Below are 24,825 nucleotides of genomic sequence, written 5' to 3'. Positions count from 1 at the left end.
ATCAACAATTATTTGCAACACTTTATATGAAGTATTGTCTGCCCTGTAGTTCAATCATAGTTAAACACAATCTTTCTCCCTATATGTGGGCAGCACCTTGGCCTGAAGGTGGTCACAATTCTAGTTATAAACACACATTAAGGCAATTCTGCTTTCTAGAAGCAATATGAACAGACAAGGTTGTTAATAACAGCCTCTAAAGATTGCTTGTAAATATAAAAGCGTCACTTCCGCCTCACTGCCTTGTAAGCGGATCTTTCCCTCTGGCCTTCCTTACTGTGATATTCACAGTTCACAGCAAAGGCACTGGGCTGTGTTTTCACACAGAGGAGGAAAGCCGGGAGGAATTAACTGTGTTAGAATGATCATTTCTGACACCATTTTACCACAGATCTCCACCACCGCGGATTAAAAACGATTCGCCACGGTAGCCCGCTTTCAGGTCCTCATTACGAGTCAGGTAGGGTGGTATCTCCAGGTGGGATACCACGTCACCTGATCACGACTGGCCTGGTATTCCCGCAGTTAGGAACACCCAGTTACTTTTACCAGGCAGTAATTTTGGGCAGTAAAATTGCACGAGGCTTTGGCTGCAACAGCGGCCAAGGATCACCCCACGTCCTTGGGCGAGTATTTTTTTTTTCAGCAAGAGGGGAGCATGTGATGCGACCGCCTGCCAGCGCATCCCAACTCTCCAGCGTGTGCAGGTCTCTGCTTTCTCCCTTTGTGACAGTTTTGTCGTCTTTCTCCTCCTCTGACTTTCCAGTCTGTGTTTTCTCTCTTCTGCTGCACTCTGCAAATATCTGAGGCAGAAAGATAAGTGCTGGGCCATAAAAATAAGTGCCAGTGACCGCCACTGGTTCAAAATAAACACTGCTACTCTCCATTCCATGCCCTCACTCCCTCCACCTGCCCTCCCCACCAATTCATATTTACCACTTAATCAAACGAGTTTATAAGTGTGAACAATTCTTCAAGAACAGGGAAAACCCGTGGGGAATTCTGCCCAGTGAAACCGGGTCTGAACAGTTGGTCCCCATTCCAGAGAGATTAACTCGTAATTGCACAGTACCAGTGGTTGTTACTGTAGGGTAACTCCAGTTTTGTGTGAGGAGTTTGCACCCTACCAGTACTGTGCAACTCCTAATTATGGCCTTGGTGTTTGTCCACGTGCTACAATGTTCTCACACTGATTTTCCTCTGCCCCCAGCTCCTCACTTTTGTCAAGGTGCTGCAAGCTCCTCACAATGTCTGCCCACTTGTCTGAAGCCCCCTCACACTGTCCGTCCATGTGTCTCCTGTTGAACACTTGGTCGATACTTCTTCATTATGGCAGAACATTTGTATGTGTTTAGGAGTTTTATAAAGCGCTATCTGCGGCCTGATGGATTCTCCAGAGCGCTGACAGAAAGAGAAATATAATACAATGTATTGATTGGACAGGAAAGTTGGAGTCTAACTGAATAGGGCTAGTCTCCATGTTCACTATTCTTCCATTGCGACCCCTATTTGGTGCTGAGTTTAATTATAGGTGAGTCTGAATGGGTCAATTTCCGAAGGTTTCCGGGACCTCTTGTAGTCTGGATCAGAGCGCAAACTCGGATCAAAGTCTGTGCACTTGCATGCCCTAGGACCTGCCTCCATGAATCACACTCTTGAAAGATTGTTGGGTGATCAAATGAGCACAGGCACTGAGTGGTGCTTGTGCTAGGGTGACCAGATTCTCAAAACAAGCATTTACAATGCAATGGTCTCGGCAATATTATAGGTAGAGCTATTGGAATTGCTCATTATTTTTTTTCTTTTTTGTATCCCTAAATAAATGGCATTGTCATTTGTATTGGCATTAGCTTTGTTTTTTGCATATGTGATACCTATTGCATTAGTAGAGAGAGAGTGAGGTAGTGAGATAGAGAGATCGAGTGAGGTATTGAAATAGAGAGCGAGTGAGGTATTGAAATAGAGAGAGCGTGAGGTATTGAATTAGAGAGTGAGGTAGAGAGTGAGGTAGTGAGGGAGAGGGATGTTGTGAGGTAGTGAGATATAAGCATAGAGTGATGTTGTGATGTAGTGAAAGAGAGTGAAAGTGAGTTAGTGAGATAGAAAGAGTGAGGTAGCGAGATAGAGAGGGATTGAGGTAGTGAGTTAGAGAAAGAGAGTGACGTTGTGAGGTTGTGAGCTAGAGAGTGAGGTAGTGAGCATGGAAAGTGCAGAATGAACAGGGGTGCAGAAACAGGCAAGAGAAGTGCACAAAGACAAGCAACAGAGGTGTAGAAAGAAGCAAGAAAGTACAGAAAGAGGCAAGTGAGATGCAAAAACAGGCAGGAAAGGTACAGAAAGAGGGAATACGAGTGCAGAAAGAGATAACAGGGGTGCAGAAAGAAGCAAATGATGTGCAGAAAGAGACAGTGAGAGAGTGAGGTAGTGATGTTTTGAGAGAGAAGTAGTGAGGTAGTGAGAGAGTGGAGTAGAGAGTTATGTAGTGAGAGATAGGTAGATAGAGAGTGAGGTAGTGAGAGACAGAGAAAGTGAGGTAGTGAAAGAGTGAGGTAGAGGGATGTTCTGAGGTAGTGAGATAGAAACAGTGAGTGAGTTTGTGAGGTAGTGAGATAGAGATTGTAAATGACAAAATGTGTATTTATGTGTTGGTTTTGAAAACAGATAAATAAATGGCATTGTCATTTACATTGCCATTAGCTTAATCTCTGCAGTCACTCTGCACTCCCTAGTCACTCTGCACTCCCTAGTCACTCTGCACACTCACTACTCTGCACACTCACTACTCTGCACACTCACTACTCTGCACACTCACTACTCTGCACACTCACTACTCTGCACTCTACACAAAGATTCGTTACAATTAAAATAAATGCGAGATTAACCGGGTAGGAGTTGACACTTTATACTCCAAACATCACTCTGAAATGCTATTTTTATTAATACAGCTAATGTACAACCCCTCCCCGAATCCAAAGAAGATGAGAAGCATGATTGCGTATTAATTACTTAGGAGGAAATTAAGGGACAGGTAGACCTGACGGATACCCTTATATATGACCCCAAGGGGAACTGTTTGTGGATGGTTCATGTTTCAAATTACCCGACGGCACTAGTACCCCTGCTCAAACCTGGAAGTTTTGGACTAAAAGGAGGAAAATAGTTTTACATGTATGTACTCTATGGCTAGATTTGAGATTGATGGCATATTTTGGTGGATTCAAACATGTTACCCTAATCATAGCGTAGTGCCTCCTACTCCTATCGCATCTGAACCTTATCACTTCACCTTGTCCCCTCTTAAGGATTACGGTTACTCTCCAAGTTGGTGTTGCCAAATAACAGTTTCTGACTTCAATGAATACAAAACATCACAGCCAGAGATGTTAAGTTGCAGTGAAAACATACCAACAAACAAAAGACCAGATTTGATGAAATCACAATCAAGGATCAAATTCAAAATGTCACTTCTAATCTATACTCTGTAAAGCCTTTCTCAAGCACTCCCAGGAGCCACCATGATAGTCACATAAATCCGCTCAGTTTGAAGTCAGAGAAAGAACAGTAAACACCAGGCTCCCTGGAAGAGAGAGCTTGACATTCGACTCTTTGAATGCACAGCAAATGTGATAAGATGAGAACAAGATTTAAAAGCCTGTTTGCAGAAATCGAGCACTGGTGGACGAATACAGTAAATAGGGTTTGGGCGCGGGAAGTAACTCGAGATGGACAGCCTAAAACAAATAGACCCTACTAATAGAAAGCAAGCAAATGTGCATTATAAACCACAAAGACAATAGCAAACTACAGGTGTAATGCATACCCGGGGAAGCTTAACGAAAGTCCTTAAGGTGTTGCAAACCATACACCTGCACTGTCTGGTAGTCTTTGACCTAAACATAGGACTTTTAAACCTTTCAGTAGCAGTCCTTGGCCTTCACATCAGCTTACTGAAACACTGTGTGTCTATGCATCCAGTGCTCCTTACACTTCCTGTCCATAGGTTTCAAGCTCTATCTGTCTATGCATCCAGTGCTCCTTACACTTCCTGTCCATGGGCTTCAAGCTCTATCTGTCCATGCATCCAGTGCTCCTTACACTTCCTGTCCATGGGCTTCAAGCTCTATCTGTCCATGCATCCAGTGCTCCTTACACTTCTTGTCCATGGGCTTTAAGTTCTATCTGTCCATGCATCCAGTGCTCCTTAAACTTCCTGTCCATGGGCTTCAAGCTCTATCTGTCCATGCATCCAGTGCTCCTTACACTTCTTGTCCATATGCTTTAAGTTCTATCTGTCCATTCAATGCGCCCAGTGCTACTTACACTTCTTGTCCATATGCTTTAAGTTCTATCTGTCCATGCGTCCAGTGCTCCTTACACGTCTTGTCCATGAGTTTCAAACTCAATAGGCCCCTTCAGCATATCTTGTAGAAGGGCCCTCATGTTTTGTTACGCCACTGTTTCTTGTCCATGTGCTTTAAGCTCTGTCCATGCATCCAGAGCTCCTTACACTTCCTGTCCATGGGCTTCAAGCTCTATCTGTCTATGCATCCAGTGCTACTTACACTTCTTGTCCATAGGCTTCAAACTCCTCACTCTGTGTGTCCATGCATCCAGAGCACCTTGCACTTCCTGTCCATGGGCTTTAAGCTCTATCTGTCTATGCATCCAGTGCTCTTTACACTTATTTATTTATTTATTTATTTACTGGCATTTTTAGAGCGCAACCAAATACCCGTGGGTGTCTCGGCGCTAGACTGCAGTAATGTCTATCCTGAGAAGTAGATACGGTGGGCTGAGGATGTGAGTTACTGGTCAAATAACCACGTTTTTAGTTGTTTCCTGAACTGTAGGAGTGATGAGCTGGATTTGATGTAGTAAGGTAGGGAATTCCAGATCTTAGAAGCTGCAGCAGGAAAGCGACGGTCGCCCCAAGTAGCTGTTCTACTGCGTGGAGTGATTAGTTGATTGAGTGTAGAGGAGCGGAGTGTTCTGACTGGATTGTAGGGTTTTAGTTGATCTTTAAGGAAGCGAGGCCCCTGGTCCTGCATTACTTTGTAAACTATACACATGGCTTTAAACTTTATTCTATTTTGGATAGACAGCCAGTGATAGGTTCTCAGAGTATCTGAGATGGGGGTGAATTTGGGTTTTTTGGATAGCAGGCGTGCCGCCGCGTTTTGTACAGTCTGGAGTTTTTTGGTGACTCTTTTTTGTGCATTTAGAAGGAGGCCATTGCAATAGTCAAGGGAGGTAAGGACCAGTGATGTAACCAGGGTCTTGGCGGCCGTGTCAGGTAGAAAAGGCAAGATTTTTCTAATCATCCTGAGTTTGTAATGGGCAGTGGAAGCTACCTTGTTAGCATGGGTCATAAAGTTGAGTTGGTCATCAAACATGACTCCCAGATTTCTGGCCTTGGAGGCGGGACAAGGTGGAGTGCCGAAAGTTGATGGCCACCAGGCTGTGGGCCAAGATGGTGAGAGCTTGCCAAAGATGACCACCTCCGTTTTGTCGGAGTTTAGCTTTAGGCAGTTACCCGCCATCCATTCACCTATCGCCGCCATACCAGCTTGGAACCGTTCGGCCACCTCCTGACCATCACCCTTAATGGCCAGTACCAGCTGCGTGTCGTCGGCGTATGAGGTTAGGCTCATCCCATGTGCTTTGATGACACTAGCAAGGTCCGACACGTAGATGTTGAAAAGTGTCGGACTTAGGGATGAGCCTTGAGGAACCCCACACGGTAACGACCGACTGGCAGATTGGAATGGGCCGAGAGTGACCGCCTGGGTTCTGTTAGCCAGGAAGGAAGTCAGTAGATCTTTTGCGGTGGACTGGATGCCCATTTTTTCGACACGGTTGACCAAGATCTTGTGGTCAACCGTGTCGAATGCTGCAGAAAGATCTAGGAGCACTAGCAGGGCTGTCCCTCCCTGGTCCCGGATGGATCTAATATCATCTGCTGCCTTAATGAGAGCGGTTTCCGTCCCATGGTATTTGCGGAACCCAAACTGGGTGTCATCAAGCAGGTTGTTTCTCTCTATGTGATCCGATAGCTGTTGGTTCATAGCTTTCTCCGTGATTTTGGCTAAAAAAGGGAGACTTGCTATAGGCCGATAATTTTTCAGCTCTTGTCTGTCCAGATTGACCTTTTTTAGTAAGGGCTTAATCAGTGTGTTTTTCAGGGCATCCGGGTAAGACCCAGAGCTCAGTATTGAGTTGCAGACATGGGTGATGACAGGGATAATGGTGTCTGCGACCGAGGTTAACACAGAGGTGGGGCAAGGGTCCAAGGCTGATCCTGATTTAACTGAATTCAATATGGTCCTAGTTTGATCAGTGGTTAGGGGAGTAAAGCTCGTCAGAGGATTGCTCAGATTGATCAGAGGAAGGGGGTTGCTGGTAGTGCTTGGTTCTGAAGTGAAAGTTTGGTAGATGTTATTTACCTTCTCAAAGAAAAACTCAGATAGAGCATCGCATAGTGATTGCGAGGGTGGAGGTGTTAAGTCTGGTGTGTTACCTGATAAGGTTTTAGCTATATTGTATAGCTGTTTACTGGAGTTTTTGGCTAATTCTATATGTTCAGAGAAGAAGAGCTTTTTTGCTGCTGTTATCATGGATTTGTAAGTAGCTAGGGCCTTTTTGTATTCAACCTTACTTTCGCTATCATAATCTCGTCGCCAATGTCTTTCCTTATTCCTTGTTAGTTGTTTTTGTGTTTTTAATTCTTTAGTGTACCATTGGGCAGTTGGAGTATTCCTATTTCTAGAATGAGATTTAGTTGGTACTAATTCCGAAGTGGCGACACTCAGCCAATCATGGAATTGATGTGTGGCAACACTGGGATCGTTGGATAGGTCTGGTTTGAGTTTAGTTAATAGTATGTTTAAGTTGTCGTAATTTAAATCCTTCCAAGCTTTGAAAGGACCAGGCTTGGGGTGAGGGATCTTTTTACTCAGCGCGTCTTTGATGGTCATGCTAAAGAATATGGCCGAGTGGTCTGTCCATGTCATCGGGAGAATGTCGGTCACATGTAGATTTTCGATGTTAGTGAAGATGCCATCTAACGTATGTCCTGCTTGATGGGTCGGGGCGTCAACCAATTGCCTAAGACCTATTAATTCTAGGTCTGACGTGAGGGAGATAGTATCATGGTCGTAGTGTTGCTCGAGGTAGAAATTAAAATCGCCCATAACCGTGGTGGACTCATCTGTGGCTATAGATTCAGTTATCGTCCCCAGGTTGGTCAGGAACGCTGCTCTGGACCCCGGAGGACGGTATAGGAGCACTCCCTTGAAACTAAAGGACGGAGAGAATTTTATTATAAAATGTAGGGCTTCGCATGACAAAGCCGAGATAGGGGAGGTGCGAATTTCGAAATGGTCTTTAATTATGATGGCCAGACCTCCGCCTCTGTTTTTCACCCTGTCCTGTCTATGGACAGTGTAACCAGGTGGAACTGCCGTAACCAGGTCTGGGGCCGATGCCTCATCAGTCCATGTTTCAGTTACGTACAGTGCATCAAGATTGTGATCAGTGATAAGGTCGGCGATCTCTTGGCAGTGTTTTGGCAAGGATCGCGCATTGATGAGGGCCATGGTGATATGATTCTCCTTAATGCTCTTCTTGTCCATGGGCCTCAAGCTCCCCCCTCTGTGGGTCCATGCGCCCAATGCTCCTTACAGTTCGTGCCAATAGTCTCAAACTCCTCCCTCTGTGTGTCTATGCATCCAGTGCTCCTTACACTTCTTGTCCAAGTGCTTCAAACCCTATAGGCCCCTTCACCATATTTTGCAGCGGGGTAGGGGGAGCTCATGTATTGTTACACCACTGTTTCTTGTCCATGGGCATTAAGCGCTGTCTATGCATCCAGTGCTCCTTACACTTCCTGTTCATGGGCTTCAAGCTCTGTCTATGCATCCAGCGCTCCTTACACTTCTTGTCCATGGGTGCTCACGTTTTGTTTCACCACTGTTTCTTGTCCATGGGCTTGAAGCGCTGACCATGCATCCAGAGCTCCTTACACTTCCTGTCCATGGGCTTCAAGCTCTATCTGTCTATGCATCCAGTGCTCCTTACACTTCCTGTTCATGGGCTTCAAGCTCTATCTGTCTATGCATCCAGTGCTCCTTACACTTCTTGTCCATGGGCCTCAAGCTCTATCTGTCTATGCATCCAGTGCTCCTTACACTTCTTGTCCATAGGCTTCAAGCTCCTCACTCTGTGTGTCCATGCATCCAGAGCTCCTTACCCTTCCTGTGCATGGGCTTCAAGCTCTATCTGTCCATGCATCCAGTGCTCCTTACACTTCAATCAATCAATCAATCAAGAAATTTGTAGAGCGCGCTACTCACCCACTAGGGTCTCAAGGCGCTGGGAGAGGGGGTAGAGGGCGGGGGTGGAGTTGCTACTGCTCGAGCAGCCAGGTCTTGAGTTGTTTCCTGAAGGAGAGATGGTCCTGGGTCAGCCGAAGGGGGGTGGGTAGGGAGTTCCATGTCTTGGCCGCCAGGTAGGAGAAGGATCTTCCTCCGGTGGTGGCTTTGCGAATTCGTGGGACGGCGGCGAGAGCGAGGCTGGCGGATCGGAGCTGTTGGGAGGGTGTGTAGAATGTGAGGCGGCTGTTGAGGTATTTGGGGCCCATGTCGTGGAGAGCCTTGTGTGCGTGGGTGAGAAGTTTGAATGTGATCCTCTTGCTGACGGGGAGCCAGTGTAGGTGTTTCAGATGGGCAGAGATGTGGCTGTGACGGGGGATGTCCAGGATGAGTCGTGCAGAGGCGTTCTGTATGCGCTGGAGTCTTTTCTGGAGTTTGGCTGTGGTTCCAGAGTAGAGGGTGTTCCCGTAGTCCAGTCGGCTGGTGACGAGGGCCTGGGTGACCGTCTTCCTGGTTTCGGTGGGGATCCACCGGAAGATCTTTCGGAGCATGCACGACGAGACGGCGTTGACTTGCTTGGTCATCGTGAGGGGTGAGTCCAGGATAAATCCCAGGTTGCGTGCATGGTCCGTGGGTTTGGGGGCGGTGCCCAGTGCAGAGGGACACCAGGAGTCGTCCCAGGCGGAGGGGGATGGTCCCAGGATGAGGACTTCCGTCTTGTCTGAGTTCAGTTTCAGACGGCTGAGCTTCATCCATTCCGCGACGTCTTTCATTCCTTCCTGGAGGCAGGCTCTGGCGGTGGCGGGGTCGTTGGTGAGGGAGAGGATCAGCTGGGTGTCGTCAGCGTAGGAGATGATGTTGAGGTTGTGTTGGCGTGCGATGGCTGCAAGAGGGCTCATTTAGACGTTGAAGAGGGTGGGGCTGAGGGAGGATCCTTGAGGAACGCCGCAGGTGACTTCGGTGGCCGCGGAACGGAAGGGGGGGAGGCGGACTCTCTGGGTTCTTCCGGCGAGGAACGAGATGATCCATTCCAATGCCGTTCCTTGGATTCCGGTGTTGCTGAGGCGCCGTATCAGGGTGCGATGGCATACGGTGTCGAAGGCTGCTGAGAGGTCCAGGAGGATGAGCGCAGCTGTTTCCCCGTTGTCGAGCAGGGACCTGATGTTGTCGGTAGCTGCGATGAGGGCGGTCTCTGTGCTGTGGTTTGCTCAGAACCCGGACTGCGAGGGGTCGAGGGATCCGTTGGTCTCGAGGAAGGCGGAGAGTTGTTTGTTGACGGTCTTCTCGATGACTTTGGCAGGAAAAGGGAGGAGCGAGATGGGGTGGAAGTTCTTGAGGTCCGTGGGATCCGGGGTGGGTTTCTTCAGGAGGACGCTGAGCTTGGCATGTTTCCAGCTCTCCGGGAAGGTGGCTGATGCGAAGGAGCTGTTAATGACGTCTCGGAGTTGGGGTGCAATGATGAAGTCGGCTTTGTTGAAGATGTGGTGTGGACAGGGGTCGGTAGGGGAGCCGGAGTGGATGGTGTTCATCGTGCGGGTGGTGTCTTCGGTGCTGACCGGGGTCCAGGTGCAGAGGGTGGTGGTGGGGGGCGCTGGTTCGGTGGTAGGGTGCGTGGTCTGTGGGCCGAAGCTGTTGTGTATGTCGGCGATCTTGCGGTGAAAGAACGAGGCGAGTGAGTCGCAGAGGTCTTGCGAGGGTGTGATGTCGTTGTTGCAGGCACTGGTTTTGGAGAGCTTTTTAATGATGCTGAAGAGTTCCTTGCTGTTGTGGGTGTTGTTGTCCAGTCGTTCCTTGAATGTTGTCCTTTTGGTGGTGTGGATCAGCTGGTGGTGTTTGCGGGTGGCGTTCTTGAGGGTTGTCATGTTTTCTGTTGTCTGTTTGCGGCGCCAGGCTTTCTCGAGGGTGCAGTAGGTTTTCTTGGAGTTCTTGAGGTCGTTGGTGAACCATGAGGTTTTCTTGCTGCCGGGTCGGCTGGGAGGGTTCTTCTGTGGTGCAAGGTCATTGGCGCAGTTGGTGAGCCACTGTATGAGGTTGCGGGCTGCTTCGCTGGGGTCCGTCGTGTTGGTGGGAGGGTTCTGGTTGAGGGAGGTGGTGAGCTGGTCGGCGGTGATCTTGCTCCAGCTTCTGTGGGTGGTGGTGGGTCGTGGTTCTCCTGAAGTTGAAGTGGACGCAGCTGTGATCTGTCCAGTGTAGTCTGGTGAAGTGGCTGAAGACAATGTGCTTGCTGGAGGAGAAGATGGGGTCAAGCGTGTGGTCAGTGTAGTGGGTGGGGGTGTTCACCAGTTGCTTGAGTCCGAGGTTGGCGAGGTTGTCCAAAAGGGCGGCGGTGTTGCTGTCATTGTTGTTCTCCAGGTGGAAGTTGAGGTTCCCTAGGAGGATATAGTCTGAGGAGGCGAGGGCGTGCGGGCTGACGAAGTCTGCGATGGCTTCGCTGAATTGTGTGAGTGGTCCCGGGGGTCTTTAGATGAGAGTGCCTCTGAGGGTGGTCTTGGGGTCGGTGTGTATCTGAAAGTGAAGGTGCTCGGCGGCGGTGAGGGTGTCGTCGGAGTTGGTCGTGATGCGGATGGTGTTTCTGTGGACAATGGCGATACCTCTTCCGGTTTGGTTGACGCGGTCCCTTCGGGTGATCTTGTAGCATACGGGATGGCTATGGCGATGTCAGGGGCTGAGGAGGCGTTCATCCAGGTTTCTGTGAGGAAGGCGACGTCTGGTGATGGTGTGTCGAGGAGGTTCCAGAGTTCGACGGCGTGCCAGTGGACGGAGTGGGTGTTGAGCAGGATGCACTTGAGGTGATCGTTGCTGGCGCTTGGCTTGGTGGGTGCGGTGTAGGTTCGGAGGCAGGTGAAATTTGCAGGCTTGGCAGGTGAAGGGTCCGTGGGTGCGTTTCGGGGTGGCTTGGTGGCAGACGGGGTTCCGGCCGGCGTTGAGCGCGTGGAGGGTGGCGGCGTCGTAAGTCCATCGGGTGGGCTGGCAACATCGAGGGCCAGGGGTCCTGGCGCTGGGCGCGGTCCAGGCACAGACGGGCGCAGACGGGCTTGCCTTTGGCGCGCCTTCAGCGCACATCCGCTGCGCTTCCGTGCGGCGACCTCCATAAATGGCGAAGTGGGAGGGAGGAGCAGCTGGGTGGCGGGAGCAGGGTGGCCAATAGGCGGTCGAGGGAGGGGTACAGAAAAGAAAAGGGGGCGGGCCGCAGGGGAGCAGGGGCGGGGAGCGGAGAGGGAGAGATGCAGCCGGAAACCAACACGGGGAACACGGACTCTACAAAATACAAGAACTAAGCAGAACACAAAGATACTGGCACAAAAATACTGGGCACAACAGGGAATAGCAGATCCTGGCAGACAGGCACTCAGCTGGCGAGAGTGCGGGAGACACGAGCACTGGGCGATCAACGCTGCTCTGGAGTGAGGCAGCAGCTGAGGGCTCACGGCAGCAGCGGAGGGGGCAGGAGTCTTGGGCACCCACGGAGGGGGAGCCGCGCGGTGTGTGGAGCGACTGGCCCTGCAAGCAGGGTCAGGGGTCATAGCTCACCACCGTGCGGCGACCTCCATAAATGGCCAAGTGGGAGAGAGGAGCAGCTGGGAGGCGGGAGCGGGGTGGCCAATGGGAGGTAGAGGGAGGGGTACAGAAAAGAAAAGGGGGCGGGCCGCAGGGGAGCAGCGGCGGGGAGCGAGGAGGGGGAGATGCGGCGGGAAACCAACACGGGGAACAAGGACTCTACAAAATACAAGAACTAAGCAGAACACAAAGATACTGGCACAAAAATACTGGGCACAACAGGAAATAGCAGATCCTGGCAGACAGGCACTCAGCTGGCGAGAGTGCGGGAGACACGAGCACTGGGCGATCAACGCTGCTCTGGAGCGAGGCAGCAGCTGAGGGCTCACGGCAGCAGCGGAGGGGGCAGGAGTCTTGGGCACCCACGGAGGTGGAGCCGCACGGTGTGTGGAGGGACCGGCCCTGCAAGCAGGGTCAGGGGTCACAGCTCACCACCGTGCGGCGACCTCCTTAAATGGCCAAGTGGGAGGGAGGAGCAGCTGGGATGCGGGAGCGGGGTGGCCAATGGGCGGTCGAGGGAGGGGTACAGAAAAGAAAAGGGGGCGGGCCGCAGGGGAGCAGCGGCGGGGAGCGGGGAGGGGGAGATGCTGCAGGAAACCAACACGGGAAACACGGACTTTACAAAATACAAGAACTAAGCAGAACACAAAGATACTGGCACAAAAATACTGGGCACAACAGGAAATAGCAGATCCTGGTAGACAGGCACTCATCTGGCGAGAGTGCGGGAGACACGAGCACTGGGCGATCAACGCTGCTCTGGAGCGAGGCAGCAGCTGAGGGCTCACGGCAGCAGCGGAGGGGGCAGGAGTCTTGGGCACCCACAGAGGGGGAGCCACGCGGTGTGTGGAGCGACCGGCCCTGCAAGCAGGGTCAGGGGTCACAGCTCACCACCGTGCGGCGACTTCCATAAATGGACAAGTGGGAGGGAGGAGCAGCTGGGAGGCGGGAGCAGGGTGGCCAATGTACGGTCGAGGGAGGGGTACAGAAAAGAAAAGGGGGCGGGGTCGCAGGGGAGCAGCGGCGGGGAGCGGGGAGGGGGAGATGTGGCAGGAAACCAACACGGGGAACACAGACTCTACAAAATACAAGAACTAAGCAGAACACAAAGATACTGGCACAAAAATACTGGGCACAACAGGAAATAGCAGATCCTGGCAGACAGGCACTCAGCTGGCGAGAGTGCGGGAGACACGAGCACTGGGCGATTAACGCTGCTCTGGAGCGAGGCAGCAGCTGAGGGCTCATGGCAGCAGCGGAGGGGGCAGGAGTCTTGGGCACCCACGGAGGGGGAGCCGCGCGGTGTGTTGAGCGACCGCCCCTGCAAGCAGGGTCAGGGGTCACACCTATCCATGGGCCTCAAGCTCGCCCCTCTATGTGTTTATGCATCCAGTGCTCCTTACACTTCTTGTCCATGGGCTTCAAGGTCCTCACTCTGTGTGTCCATGCATCCAGAGCTCCTTAGACTTCCTGTCCATGGGCTTCAAGCTCTATCTGTCCATGCACCCAGAGCTCTTTACACTTCATGTCCATGGGATTCAAGCTCTATTTGTCTATGCATCCAGTGCTCCTTACACTTCCTGTCTATGGCCCTCAAGCTCTATCTGTCTATGCATCCAGTGTTTTTTACACTTCTTTTCCATGGGCCTCAAGCTCTATCTGTCTATGCATCCAGTGCTCCTTACACTTCTTGTCCATAGGCTTCAAGCTCCTCACTCTGTGTGTCCATGCATCCAGAGCTCCTTACACTTCCTGTCCATGGGCTTCAAGCTCTATCTGTCCATGCACCCAGTGCTCCTTACACTTCCTGTCCATGGGCTTCAAACTCTATCTGTCTATGCATCCAGTGCTCCTTACACTTCTTGTACATGGGCCTCAAGCTCCCCCCTCTATGTGTTTATGCATCCAGTGCTCCTTACACTTCTTGTCCATGGGCTTCAAGCTCCTCACTCTGTGTGTCCATGCATCCTGTGCTCCTTGCACGTCTTTTCTATGGTCTTCATGCTCTATCTGTCCATGCATCCAGTACTCCTTACACTTCTTGTCCATGGGCTTCGACCACTATCTGTCCATGCGTACATTGCTCATCGCGCTGCCTATGTAAAGAGTACTGAACACATGGGCTTCATGCTTATCACCCTGTCGGCCCTTGTGTCCCATGCCCCTCACACTCTGTGACTCTGAATATAAGCTAGCTCAGGTGGACGAATATAGGAACCTTATGATAAACCACTGGGTCTCATATTAATATAATCCTCACTGTCTCACTCCCACACCACGCCCCCAGTACGCATGTCAACTATTGTCTCTCCACCTTGATCCCCCCTGTCAAAACCCATATCACAACCATAAGGTCATTCTCCCTTCTTCTTAAAATCCCATAAGTGGCTGGTGTTGAACCTGCTTATTAGATATGCTTCTGGGACATAATATTATTATCATTAATATCACAGCAAATAAATTGTGGTCCTAAATATCAAGTTTACATACTTACAATATAAACTACTACTAAAAATTGTCTACAAAATATCTTGATAGTAAGTATCCAGAATATAAAGGTCAGTGTATAAATGAACTTATATACATATATAAATAAACACCCAAAACACTAAAAATGTACTTTATAAAATGTTTTTTTTAATGTACTTATTAAAAAATTACAGATTTATACATTCTTTACCAATTAAAAACACTCAAATAATTACAGCAAAAACACTTGTACTGCCCTTGCTATCCCTGCCGTCAGGTATCATGAAGGCCTGAACAGGACTTGAAAGTTTACTTTCTGCAATTTCCCTTCCTTCTCACCCGCTTGCTCCTTCGGGTAAAATTCAGTCTACTAGCGAACCCTTGTTTATAATCAGCTATGCTATCATAGTGACATGATATCATTTTGCTACACTTCACTTTTAGGCGTCTTTACTTCCATTCACACTTGTACCCTTCTCCTCCAAAGTACTAACTTTGCCCCGCTTGCTATATGTAATGCAGAATTGCCCATGTGGGCTCCCAAAGACATTCTCCTCATGAGTGGATGCCCATGTGAGGGGGGGGGGGTTGTTTAACAGCCCACATAGCAATGTCTACGTTGCAGTGGTCTAAATATAACAGGGACATCGCTCTGCCCAATTTATGGAAATACTATATATATATATATATATATATATATATATATATATATATATATATATATATATATATATATATATATATATATATAGAAGCATTGTGCATAAGACATGGACTTCAAAATAGCCTGGAAACTGACCATCGCTGATCTATAATTTTCATTTTCACTACTTTGACATCTCTTGTCTGATTATCCAATATATTAAGCAGGACTGATTAAAACAAATAATCTGTGTTGGGCAATTGGCTAGTACTGGATCTCATAGTGCAAATATATGTGAGAAATGAAGCAATCTAGACTTTGCCCACATGAAGTGGTCTTGTGTAAAAATAGAGGCCTACTGGAGCACAGTGTATATTACCCGTACTCGCATGACTGGCTTAATCTTGCACCCTACCCCAGAGGTGGCCTTACTAGGATATGTCTGTAACATTCCCAAGCAGTTACGTAGATATACATCCATTGCACTGTAACTAGTAAAACGACAAATAGCTCTACACTGGGGAAGTAAGTTTGTCCCTACCACTAAGGCCTGGTTAAATAGTGATTTATATGCGACTACACTCCCCAGTCATTCGGACCCAAAGATATTTGGGACCTTTGAAGTCCTATTTGTTAGAGATTGAGAATTCCACCTTGTCACAACTGGCTACATGTAGGTCTATGGAGGTAGAGGGGTGTTTTTTGAGAATGGTAAAGAACGTGCTGTAATGTGTAATCTGCAGTATGTATTGTAAATATGGTATTATGGACATGTATCCACTGCTTGTTGAAATATGACAAAATGGAAAATAAAGTTATAATACATTTTTTTTTTAATAGAAAAAGAAAAGAAGCGATCTATACATATCCATTGGTCATAAATCAGCATTTGATAGGGTTGATTAGCTGACTTTGGTCGAAGAGAAGTAACTGGGGCTTCTGATCAATCTGCGTGTGTTAATTATTGATATTGATTTACATTCTCACACGTGGTAGAGATTGCTGATTGGATCGAATCAAGGGCTGTGGAAAAAAATTGAAACAGAAATTTGATTACGCCACCGGTGTGGTTTCACTCCTATACTTTTCTCAAAGTATATGTCTGTGTATATTTGTGATTGCCAACATGTAATAAAACAGATAAAAATCACCAACATCCATCCTCAGTGCTGAATATTGAGATAGAAAATGGATTGAGCCATGGGAGTGGTTTCAGGCCTATGCTTTTCTCAAAGTATAGATGTGTGATCCTCAACGTGTATTAAACCATATAAAAAAATCATAGGATCTTGTGCACACTGTAGTCCATCACCAAATGAAAGTTGCCAGCACGTTTGAGCACATGCATTCTTGGCCACGTCTTGAGCTTATAGCCCCCACGGAAGCATCCCTTCGAACATATAAAACATTCTTCCAGATTAGTCACTCAGCTCTTTTACATGCATACATGTATATATTTCTTTGAAATCCAGTGTATCAGTGCCATATGTTAGAAGTGATGGGATCTTAGGCCAGATGTATCAAAAAAGCGTTTTGCAATTTTCAAATAGCGATTTTAACAAATCGCTTTTTGGGAATCGCAAAATGCTATGTAGGTAGATATCACTAAAGATTTTGTTATTCCTTAATATTACCTAATAGCGATTTGGTAAATAGCGGATCGCTATTAGGTAATATTACTCCATTTGTTCCTGTGGGCCAAAAGGCCCGTAGATGAAAATGGTTTTGCATTAGCTAATTTGCTATTACCTAATTGGTAATCGCAAATTAGCTAAGGCAAAGCCAAAGGTGCCCGAGGGCCTAAGGCCCCCATGAAGCACCCAAAAAAAGAAAGTGTGAACATGTAAAGCACATGTGCGCTACATGGCACCTTAAAAATGCCGTTTTGTGCATTTTTCAAAGTTTGCACATGGTTACCATCAACTTGATGTTGATGGAAATCAAGTTGATGGTAATTAGCAGTTCCTAAATGCACAGTTCGCTTTTAGGAAAGGCTTCTTACATTTGCAATAGGGATTCGCAAATTGTGATTCCCTATTTGCATTTGTAATTTAGGCAATCGCAGAGAATAGCAATTACCTAAATTGCGAATACAAAACCTTTCATACATAAGGAAAGACCATTTTGCATTCACACCATTTGCAAACGCAAAATAGTTTCATACATTTGCCCCTTAGACTCGTTAGCCATCGATATTGGAGTTCCTGACCTTTTTCCAGTATCAACAAATACATCAAATTGCCCAATAAACAGAGTTATCACCTGAGGATTCAGATGAAAACCTATGGGAAGATCGTTTTATACTCTGCATAAACCAAATTGAGCTGCTCATTCAATGAGCAGACCATGAAGATACCAGTTACTAACCTTCTTCCCATGACTTCCATCCATCACACTTATTTTGGTCTTAGTGATATAGTGGTGAGATGGTTTGAGTCAACCGTTTGAAGACTCCTGTGTTCCCATCTTGAAAGGATTTAGGTTTACAAAATAGTCAACATCGGTCAATATCAGTTACCATAGGTTTTCATTAAAGTGCCATAGTTACGGTGCAAGAGATATTTACATTGTGCAAGTGATACATAAATATATTAACTAAAAACTTAATAAAATAAAAGAACAGGGATAGACTTCAAAACAAATGACAGAGAAATGGGAGGTCCAATGTCCATCGAGGTGTCCCAATGTGTACTCTGTCGCAAATTATAGTTTTTCGAGTCTTTAATGCCGCATTTATTGGTGGCATTTTAGGCTTATTAGGTTTAATGGGTCATTATTGGGATGCTAAAATTTAGGCATGAGTACACTGTCTTTCAATAAGGTTTAGGCAGAACGTCCAGTAAGCAGAAAATGCACATGGTTTATTGTAGATTTGAAATGTCAAATCGTGATTTTTTGACTAAGGGTTGATTTATCTATGGAGCCTGTATAAGGGTGAAAGCTCTAAACAGTTAATTGACAAAGACGGATGAAGGAATCAACTAAACGTGCCCAGTCTCGGGGCGTGGCTTAGCCAGCGACCGGGATGGCCGCGCTGGGCTGAAGCTCTCCAGCACTAAGTAACCATCCGGCATTTCCCGTACAGCCCAAAATTCCCAGAGAGACGTCGGAACAGCGTGACACCAGCTGGCGTAATCCTGGTCTGGAGCCGGGCCCGGATGGAGTAAATATCCGAGCGATAAGATCGGAGGAGCGCACGAGCAAGGCGGACAAGATGGCGGCATGGTGAGCGGTTCCAGCGTTGCCACCCAGCGGCCGGCTCTCGGATCGGCGGGGCGGGGAGAGGCGGTGCACACCCTACGCTCACTACACCCGTGCCTCAACACAGCGGTACGCGATTTGCGATCCGAGCGGACATCGGACCTCCGCCGGGCGGCTGCTTTGCGGGGGAGGGGAGCCTACAGAAGAGCGCCATCCACACTGGCAAAACGGCAGTGCACGGAGAGACACAGCCGACCCTACAGGCCCCCCAGGACAATTTGGAGGCAACATTACCCAGTGGGTGGTCTCCCCACGTTACTAGCTGCCGCATGCGCCATATCCGACGCGCTATCTGCCTAAGCTATACGGACTGTAGGCCCTTCACATCATGGGCAGACTAACATTGCCTCCTTGGACACTGTGCGCACTATACCAGCCTGCAGGCGAGCGATCCCGCACAGCACTAGCCACCGTCGTGGTTGACCACAGCTCTATTAAACAAATGTAAGTGCAACCATGCTCAGTTTATTCGACCACTTGCCATCACAGATCGTTCCTGCCACGCAGGCCACTACCACTTGAACCATTGTCAGACAACGATTCTAAAGACTACATTCTCACTGAGAATCACTAATACACAGCTCCAGGCGCTCGCCCCCTGCATAGCCCGCCTCCGACTGGTGCGCATGGGCCGCAAGGATCTGAAACATAGCTAGCTCTCTTTTGAGAAGCCAGTGGACGCAAACAAAAATCCGCCTAACAACATGGCACAGAGCGGCCAAGCCCTGCCCACATCTGCGGAAGACACTGGCCATCTGGGCCCTGCCCACATCTGCGGAAGACACTGGCCATCTGGGCCATCTGGGCCCAGGATTCAAGGCGTTGGACGTCCGCTTTGACGCCTTAGACAAGCATATAGCAGACCTTGGGGCCAAAACCCAAGTACACGACAGGCGCCTGGACGTGGTGGAATCCCGCACATCTGACCTGGAAGATGGCATGGCTCAGTCCCTGAAGAGGGTTGACAGGATGGAGAGAATACTGAAGGAAGTGGCAATCAAAACGAAGATTTGGAGGCCAGGAGTCGACGCAATAACATCCGCCTCGTTGGCGTGCCAGAGTCCACAATGGCTGGACAAATGGACAATCTGATGAAAACCATCCTTGTGGAACTTTTTGGGAGAGAGGCGTTTACCCTAAGTTTCATGGTGGAGCGCGCTCACAGATCGCTCGGCCCAAGACCTAATCCCGGCCTTCCACCACGACCCATCATCGCCAGGATAATGAATTGCAGAGATAGGGACACTGCGTTGCGGATGGCCAGAGAAAAGGGGGAAATCTCCTGGCAAGGCTCCAAATTTTCATTGTACCCTGACTTCACCACTATGGTACAAGATGCTAGGAGGAAATTTGAAGGGGTTAAAGCTACTCTCAGGAATCTGGGATTAAAATATGGCATGTTATATCCCGCCAGGTTAAGAGTGGTAGTTAACTGCCGCTCCCGTATATTTGAAACCCAGACGGAGGTGCAGGAATTCTGCCACACCTACAAACTTAATAACAAAGGTCCATTCGATGCTGTCACCTCCCCCCCCCCTCCTCAGAGTGGGTCTGATGCCAGTACGGACCTGTTTTCTACATCAGGCCTCGGCTGAATGTTCGATTTATGTACATTCCCGCCTCAAATGATCCTTCATAGCATCCTATGATAATTAGTATTATTTGTTCTTGATTACTAGATTGCTGGATAGCGAACGTCCCCCTATCTGGTGTACACCTATAGATTGTGTTTATTACGTTAACATGTACCCCATAAGTGTAGTTTTACAAAAATACCAAATGGTTTGGGTACTGTGGGATACTATCGGCAACTGGGTATTGCCTTATCAACTGGGCAGGAAGGCTGGGTGGGGGGAGGTGGGAAGGGAATAGATTTTTTTGCATTGCGCTGAGTTCATGTTTTATCTAATTGCAGACAAATTTGTTAGGTACAGGCATTGGCTATTCTTCCTTATTACAAAAAATATGCAGATATGGGGCAAATAGGTCGCAACACAGGCCCCTCTAGCATTACCCTGGTTACGTGGGATGTTAGGGGTTTGAACGATACCCATAAGAGACAACAGGTTATACATTACTTGATTCAACACAAAGTAGACATTGCGTTGATACAGGAGACCCATATTCCTTCTCAAGACCGGTCCCGATTTGCATCCTCGTGGGGTCCAAACTGTTACTTCGCCAATTATAGCAATTATGCTAGGGGCACAGCCATCCTTATACATAAGCGACTCCCCTTCAAATGTCATTCTGTTATGCACGACGACTGCGGTAGGTTTGTCATTGTAGAGGGCACGCTTTTCCATTATAAGATTGTGCTAGGATGTGTTTATGGCCCTAACACCGATTCTCCAATTTCTTCCATACTCTCTATGCGAAGTTACTACAACTGGGTTCCACACCCCTGTTGTTGGGAGGGGACTTTAACGTTATGTTTGATCCTATCATTGACAGCACATCATTAGCCCCCGACCCAAAACCAAGCGCGCCTAAAGCCCTGCATTCTATGTGCGACCGCCTCTCACTAATGGACCTGAGGCAGATCCGTGACTCAAACCACACCACTCATACACACTACACTGGCGCAAGCAATACTTGGACACAACTTGACTACTGGATGGCCTCCCCCGAGCTCTCCAGATGGTTCTGCAAAATACAAACATTACCCAGATCTTACTCTGATCACTCCCCAGTGCTGTTAGGGCTGCTCATCCCCGCCCGGAAGGGTATGAACGACAGTAGAGGTTCCCGACTCGTGCACTAGATGACGAACTGCTCAGACAGGAACTATCTATGGCCATAGAGGACTACTTTGACATAAATCTGTAGATTCCGAAGCGGTACTATGGGAGGGCTTTAAGGCTTTCATGAGGGGAATATGTATTTCAAAAAGTGCTGGGGTACTCCGGGACTTACGTAAAACACTCTCCCGATTAGAAACTGAACTGAATACACTGGACGCATCACAGAGGACGGCTACTGACACGGAGTATAACATGAAAAGGGCAGCCCTGCTCCTGGAATATAGGGCAGTAGCAAATAAGGACATTTTATACATGGGAAAATACCATAGCGCCAAGGTTTACGGAGAGGGAGACCGCCCTGGCCAGATACTAGCCAAGATGCTCAGACCTTCCTACGTGAAATCCTACATCACAGAATTACACTCCGCTTCGGGAAACAAACTCACGGACCCCCTATTGATTCAGGAGGAGTTTCTGTCCTATTTCAAAATACTATACACTACCAAGCTGGGACCTGACTACTCTGGACAGGAGGAATACCTTTCGGAAATAGCGTTAGTTTACCTAGAGGTATTTATGCAAGATTTCTTAGCAGAACCCATAACACCTGACAGCATACATGAGGCCATTAATACCCTGAACACATCCACAGCCCCCGGATTGGATGGGTTCACGCCCGAGTTTTATAAAGTCTAGAGAGACCTATTGACCCCACACTTGCTGGATATTTATGCAGAAGCCCTGGAGATACAAAGACTCCACTCTACCTTGAGAGAAGCCGTTATTATATTGCTTCCAAAGCCCGGCAAGGACCCCCTTCAGTGTAGCTCGTATCGCCCACTGTCATTGTTAAATTTAGACTACAAAATTATTGCAAAGGCTTTGGCATGTCGCCTCTCGTTACTCATGGAATCTAGAATTTCCCCTGCCCAGTCAGGATTCATCCCACACCGATCCACAGCTTTCAATCTCCGGACCTTGTTTAATACCCTGCACAGATTAGACCCGAAAGTGCCTGCAACGGCGGTACTACTGGATACTGAAAAAGCTTTTGACTCCTAGAATGGCCCTTCTTTCTCTCCATAATGCAGCGCATGGAAATGGCTCAGGGCTTTATAGCAACTACGGCCCTGCTATATACACAACCCACGGCTAGACTCAGACTAAATGGTACCCTCTCTGTCCCCTTTGCCTTATCACGAGACACGCATCAGGGATGCGCCCTTTCCCCTTTATTGTTTATTTTAGCAATGGACCCCTTGATTAGACACTTCAAAGAAAAACACCTAAACAGGGGTTTGGTATTTAGGACAGGTCCATTATTAGTCTCTCTGTATGCAGACAACACAATTCTATACGTCCACGACCCCCAAACGAATCTTGACCCACTACTCAGAGAGATCCTCCCATTTGGTACTTTCTCTGGCCTGGGGATCAATTGGAGTAAGTCAGTTATCTTTCCTCTCACAACAGAAACACCCCGCTGGACCCCGGAATTCCCATTAGATTGGTGCGCTGACTCTGTGAAGTATTTAGGGATCCATATTTATCGTGATACTGAACAGATTGTGCGTCGCAACTACGGGGTAGCAATATTCCAGTTGGAGACACAAATCGACTCCTGGCTCAAACTCACACTCTCCATGGCAGGGCGCGAGGCCCTGATAAAATAGTCCTCCCCAAATTTCTATATTTATTTCGTAACATTCCAATCCCACTCACCAACAAGTTTTTCAGTACTCTACGTTCCCTATTGATCAAGCTAGTTTGGGGCAACAAGACACCCAGGGTGAAATGGTAAGTGATGACTAAGTATGGGTGGAAAATTCGTTCCGCTCGTGAATTTGCGGATTGTCCCCGATTTCGCGATCCCTGAATCGTGCGAAATTGTGGCAAAATCCGCGAATCCGCAAGCGGGATGAATTTTGCTCAGGAAGCACTTACAGGGTTACAGCAGGTGCCCAAGTTGAAGCTAATTTCTTTGTAACCATTTACAAAATGGTTACAAAGAAATTAACTTCAACTTGGGCACCTGCTGTAACCCTGTAAGTGCTTCCTGAGCGGAGCCTCATTGCCTACTTGCAACTATTCTCTGACCCTGCTCTGACCCTCGAAGCAGGGTCAGAGAATAGTTACAATTAGGCAACGAGGCTCCTGTCACAAAAATTAAACCTCAGCAAGACGCACTTACAGATATAAATAAAGCAGGTGCCCGAGTTGAAGCTCAAATTCAGTAACACATTATAATGAGCCCAAGAATCTATTGAGCACGGTCGATGCTAGGCAGGTGTGCTTTCTCCCCAGATCTACCATCTACAATTAGCTGTAATCCGTGATGGGGGTCTCTAGGCATCCACGAGGTTCTCGAGCGCAATCCCCCTGTGCTTCCAGAGACCAGGAGGCTGCTTTCTCCTCATCTGCTGCGCTGATCGGTCTCTGACCCTTTATAAACGAGAGGCATGTGAACTCGCACAGAAGCCCCGCCCGTTTGGCCCCTTCCCACACGCACTAGGCTATGGAACCTCTTCCCTCCCTTTCCCCCACTGTGATGGGCAGCTCACTCAAGGGACCTCGGCGCCTATGGGCGCGGTGGCAAAGTTACAGACACACGGGGTCACTGGAGACAACTCTTCTGGGCCTTTACGCAGCTGTAGTGTAGGAAAAGCACAATACATTTACCCAACGAGGTAGCACTTACTGATTAGCCAGTAGAAAGTACACCAGTTGAGTATAGTGCAATTGCCCAAAAATCCGCGATTTCGCTGGGAAATCTGTGAATTCAAGGATTTTTTGCGAATTTGCGCGAATTTGCAAACCGCAAATTCGCAAAATTCGCCCATGCTTAGTGATGACTCTTCCCTATGACCAGGGTGGATATGGAGTCCCTGATTTACACTTATATTATCTGGCAGCACAGTGTAGTTTTGCGCATACATGGTACCATCCCGATGCTAGGATCACCTACCTCCGTCCTGAATCTGACTTCGTCCTCCCTGCTACACTCACCTTCATTCTACCTACTGGTATCCCTAGAGACCCTAAAGATATACAGCCTGTTTACACTACCACTTGGGCATGGCTCAAGCTGAGCAGAATCACCCACATTCAAACTCTGTACTCCTCCTCCCTTCCCCGACCAAATGCTCACCTATTACCTATAACCGGCGAAAAATTAGTGCAAAGAACCTACGCCAAATTCAACATCCACACACTGGGAGATCTCTTACCCGCAGGCCATGTCTTTGATCTGGAGGATAGGTCCACGTTTGCGGAGGCTACATTCATGGACAGGTTTGTCCTGGCCAGACTGCGCGCAGCACTACGAGACATATTTCCAGACTACCCGCCGGAACCCCCTTCATTTCCCCCCTCACATTGGTGATAGACAGCAACAAGGGGATCCATCTTATATCCCAGTTGTATAGGCTTGCTCTGATATAGTGCCAGTGGACGACGCGAGAGTGCGCTCTGCTTGGGAGACAGACCTGGGCAATCCAATCACGGACAAGCAATGGCCGAACTGCTGCAGGGTTACTAGAACAGTGTTGTTGAATAACAAACATAAACGGATACACTTTAAATTCCTGCATAGACTTTATGCTACACACGCCCGCACATACAAGATGGACCCCTCCAGATCCCACTCCTGCCAACGTTGCCAGGCCCCACAAGCAGACTTCTCACATCTGGCCTGGAGTTGCCGACGGATCCACGATTTCTGGGTGGAAGTCCATGAGCTTCTAAGCAAAATTATTCAAATCCCGATGGAACCTTTGCCCGA

The sequence above is a fragment of the Lissotriton vulgaris genome, chromosome 5 (assembly GCF_964263255.1).
Source record: "Lissotriton vulgaris chromosome 5, aLisVul1.2, whole genome shotgun sequence".
Classification (NCBI taxonomy): Eukaryota; Metazoa; Chordata; class Amphibia; order Caudata; family Salamandridae; genus Lissotriton; species Lissotriton vulgaris.
Note: the sequence above shows the minus strand (reverse complement) of the source record.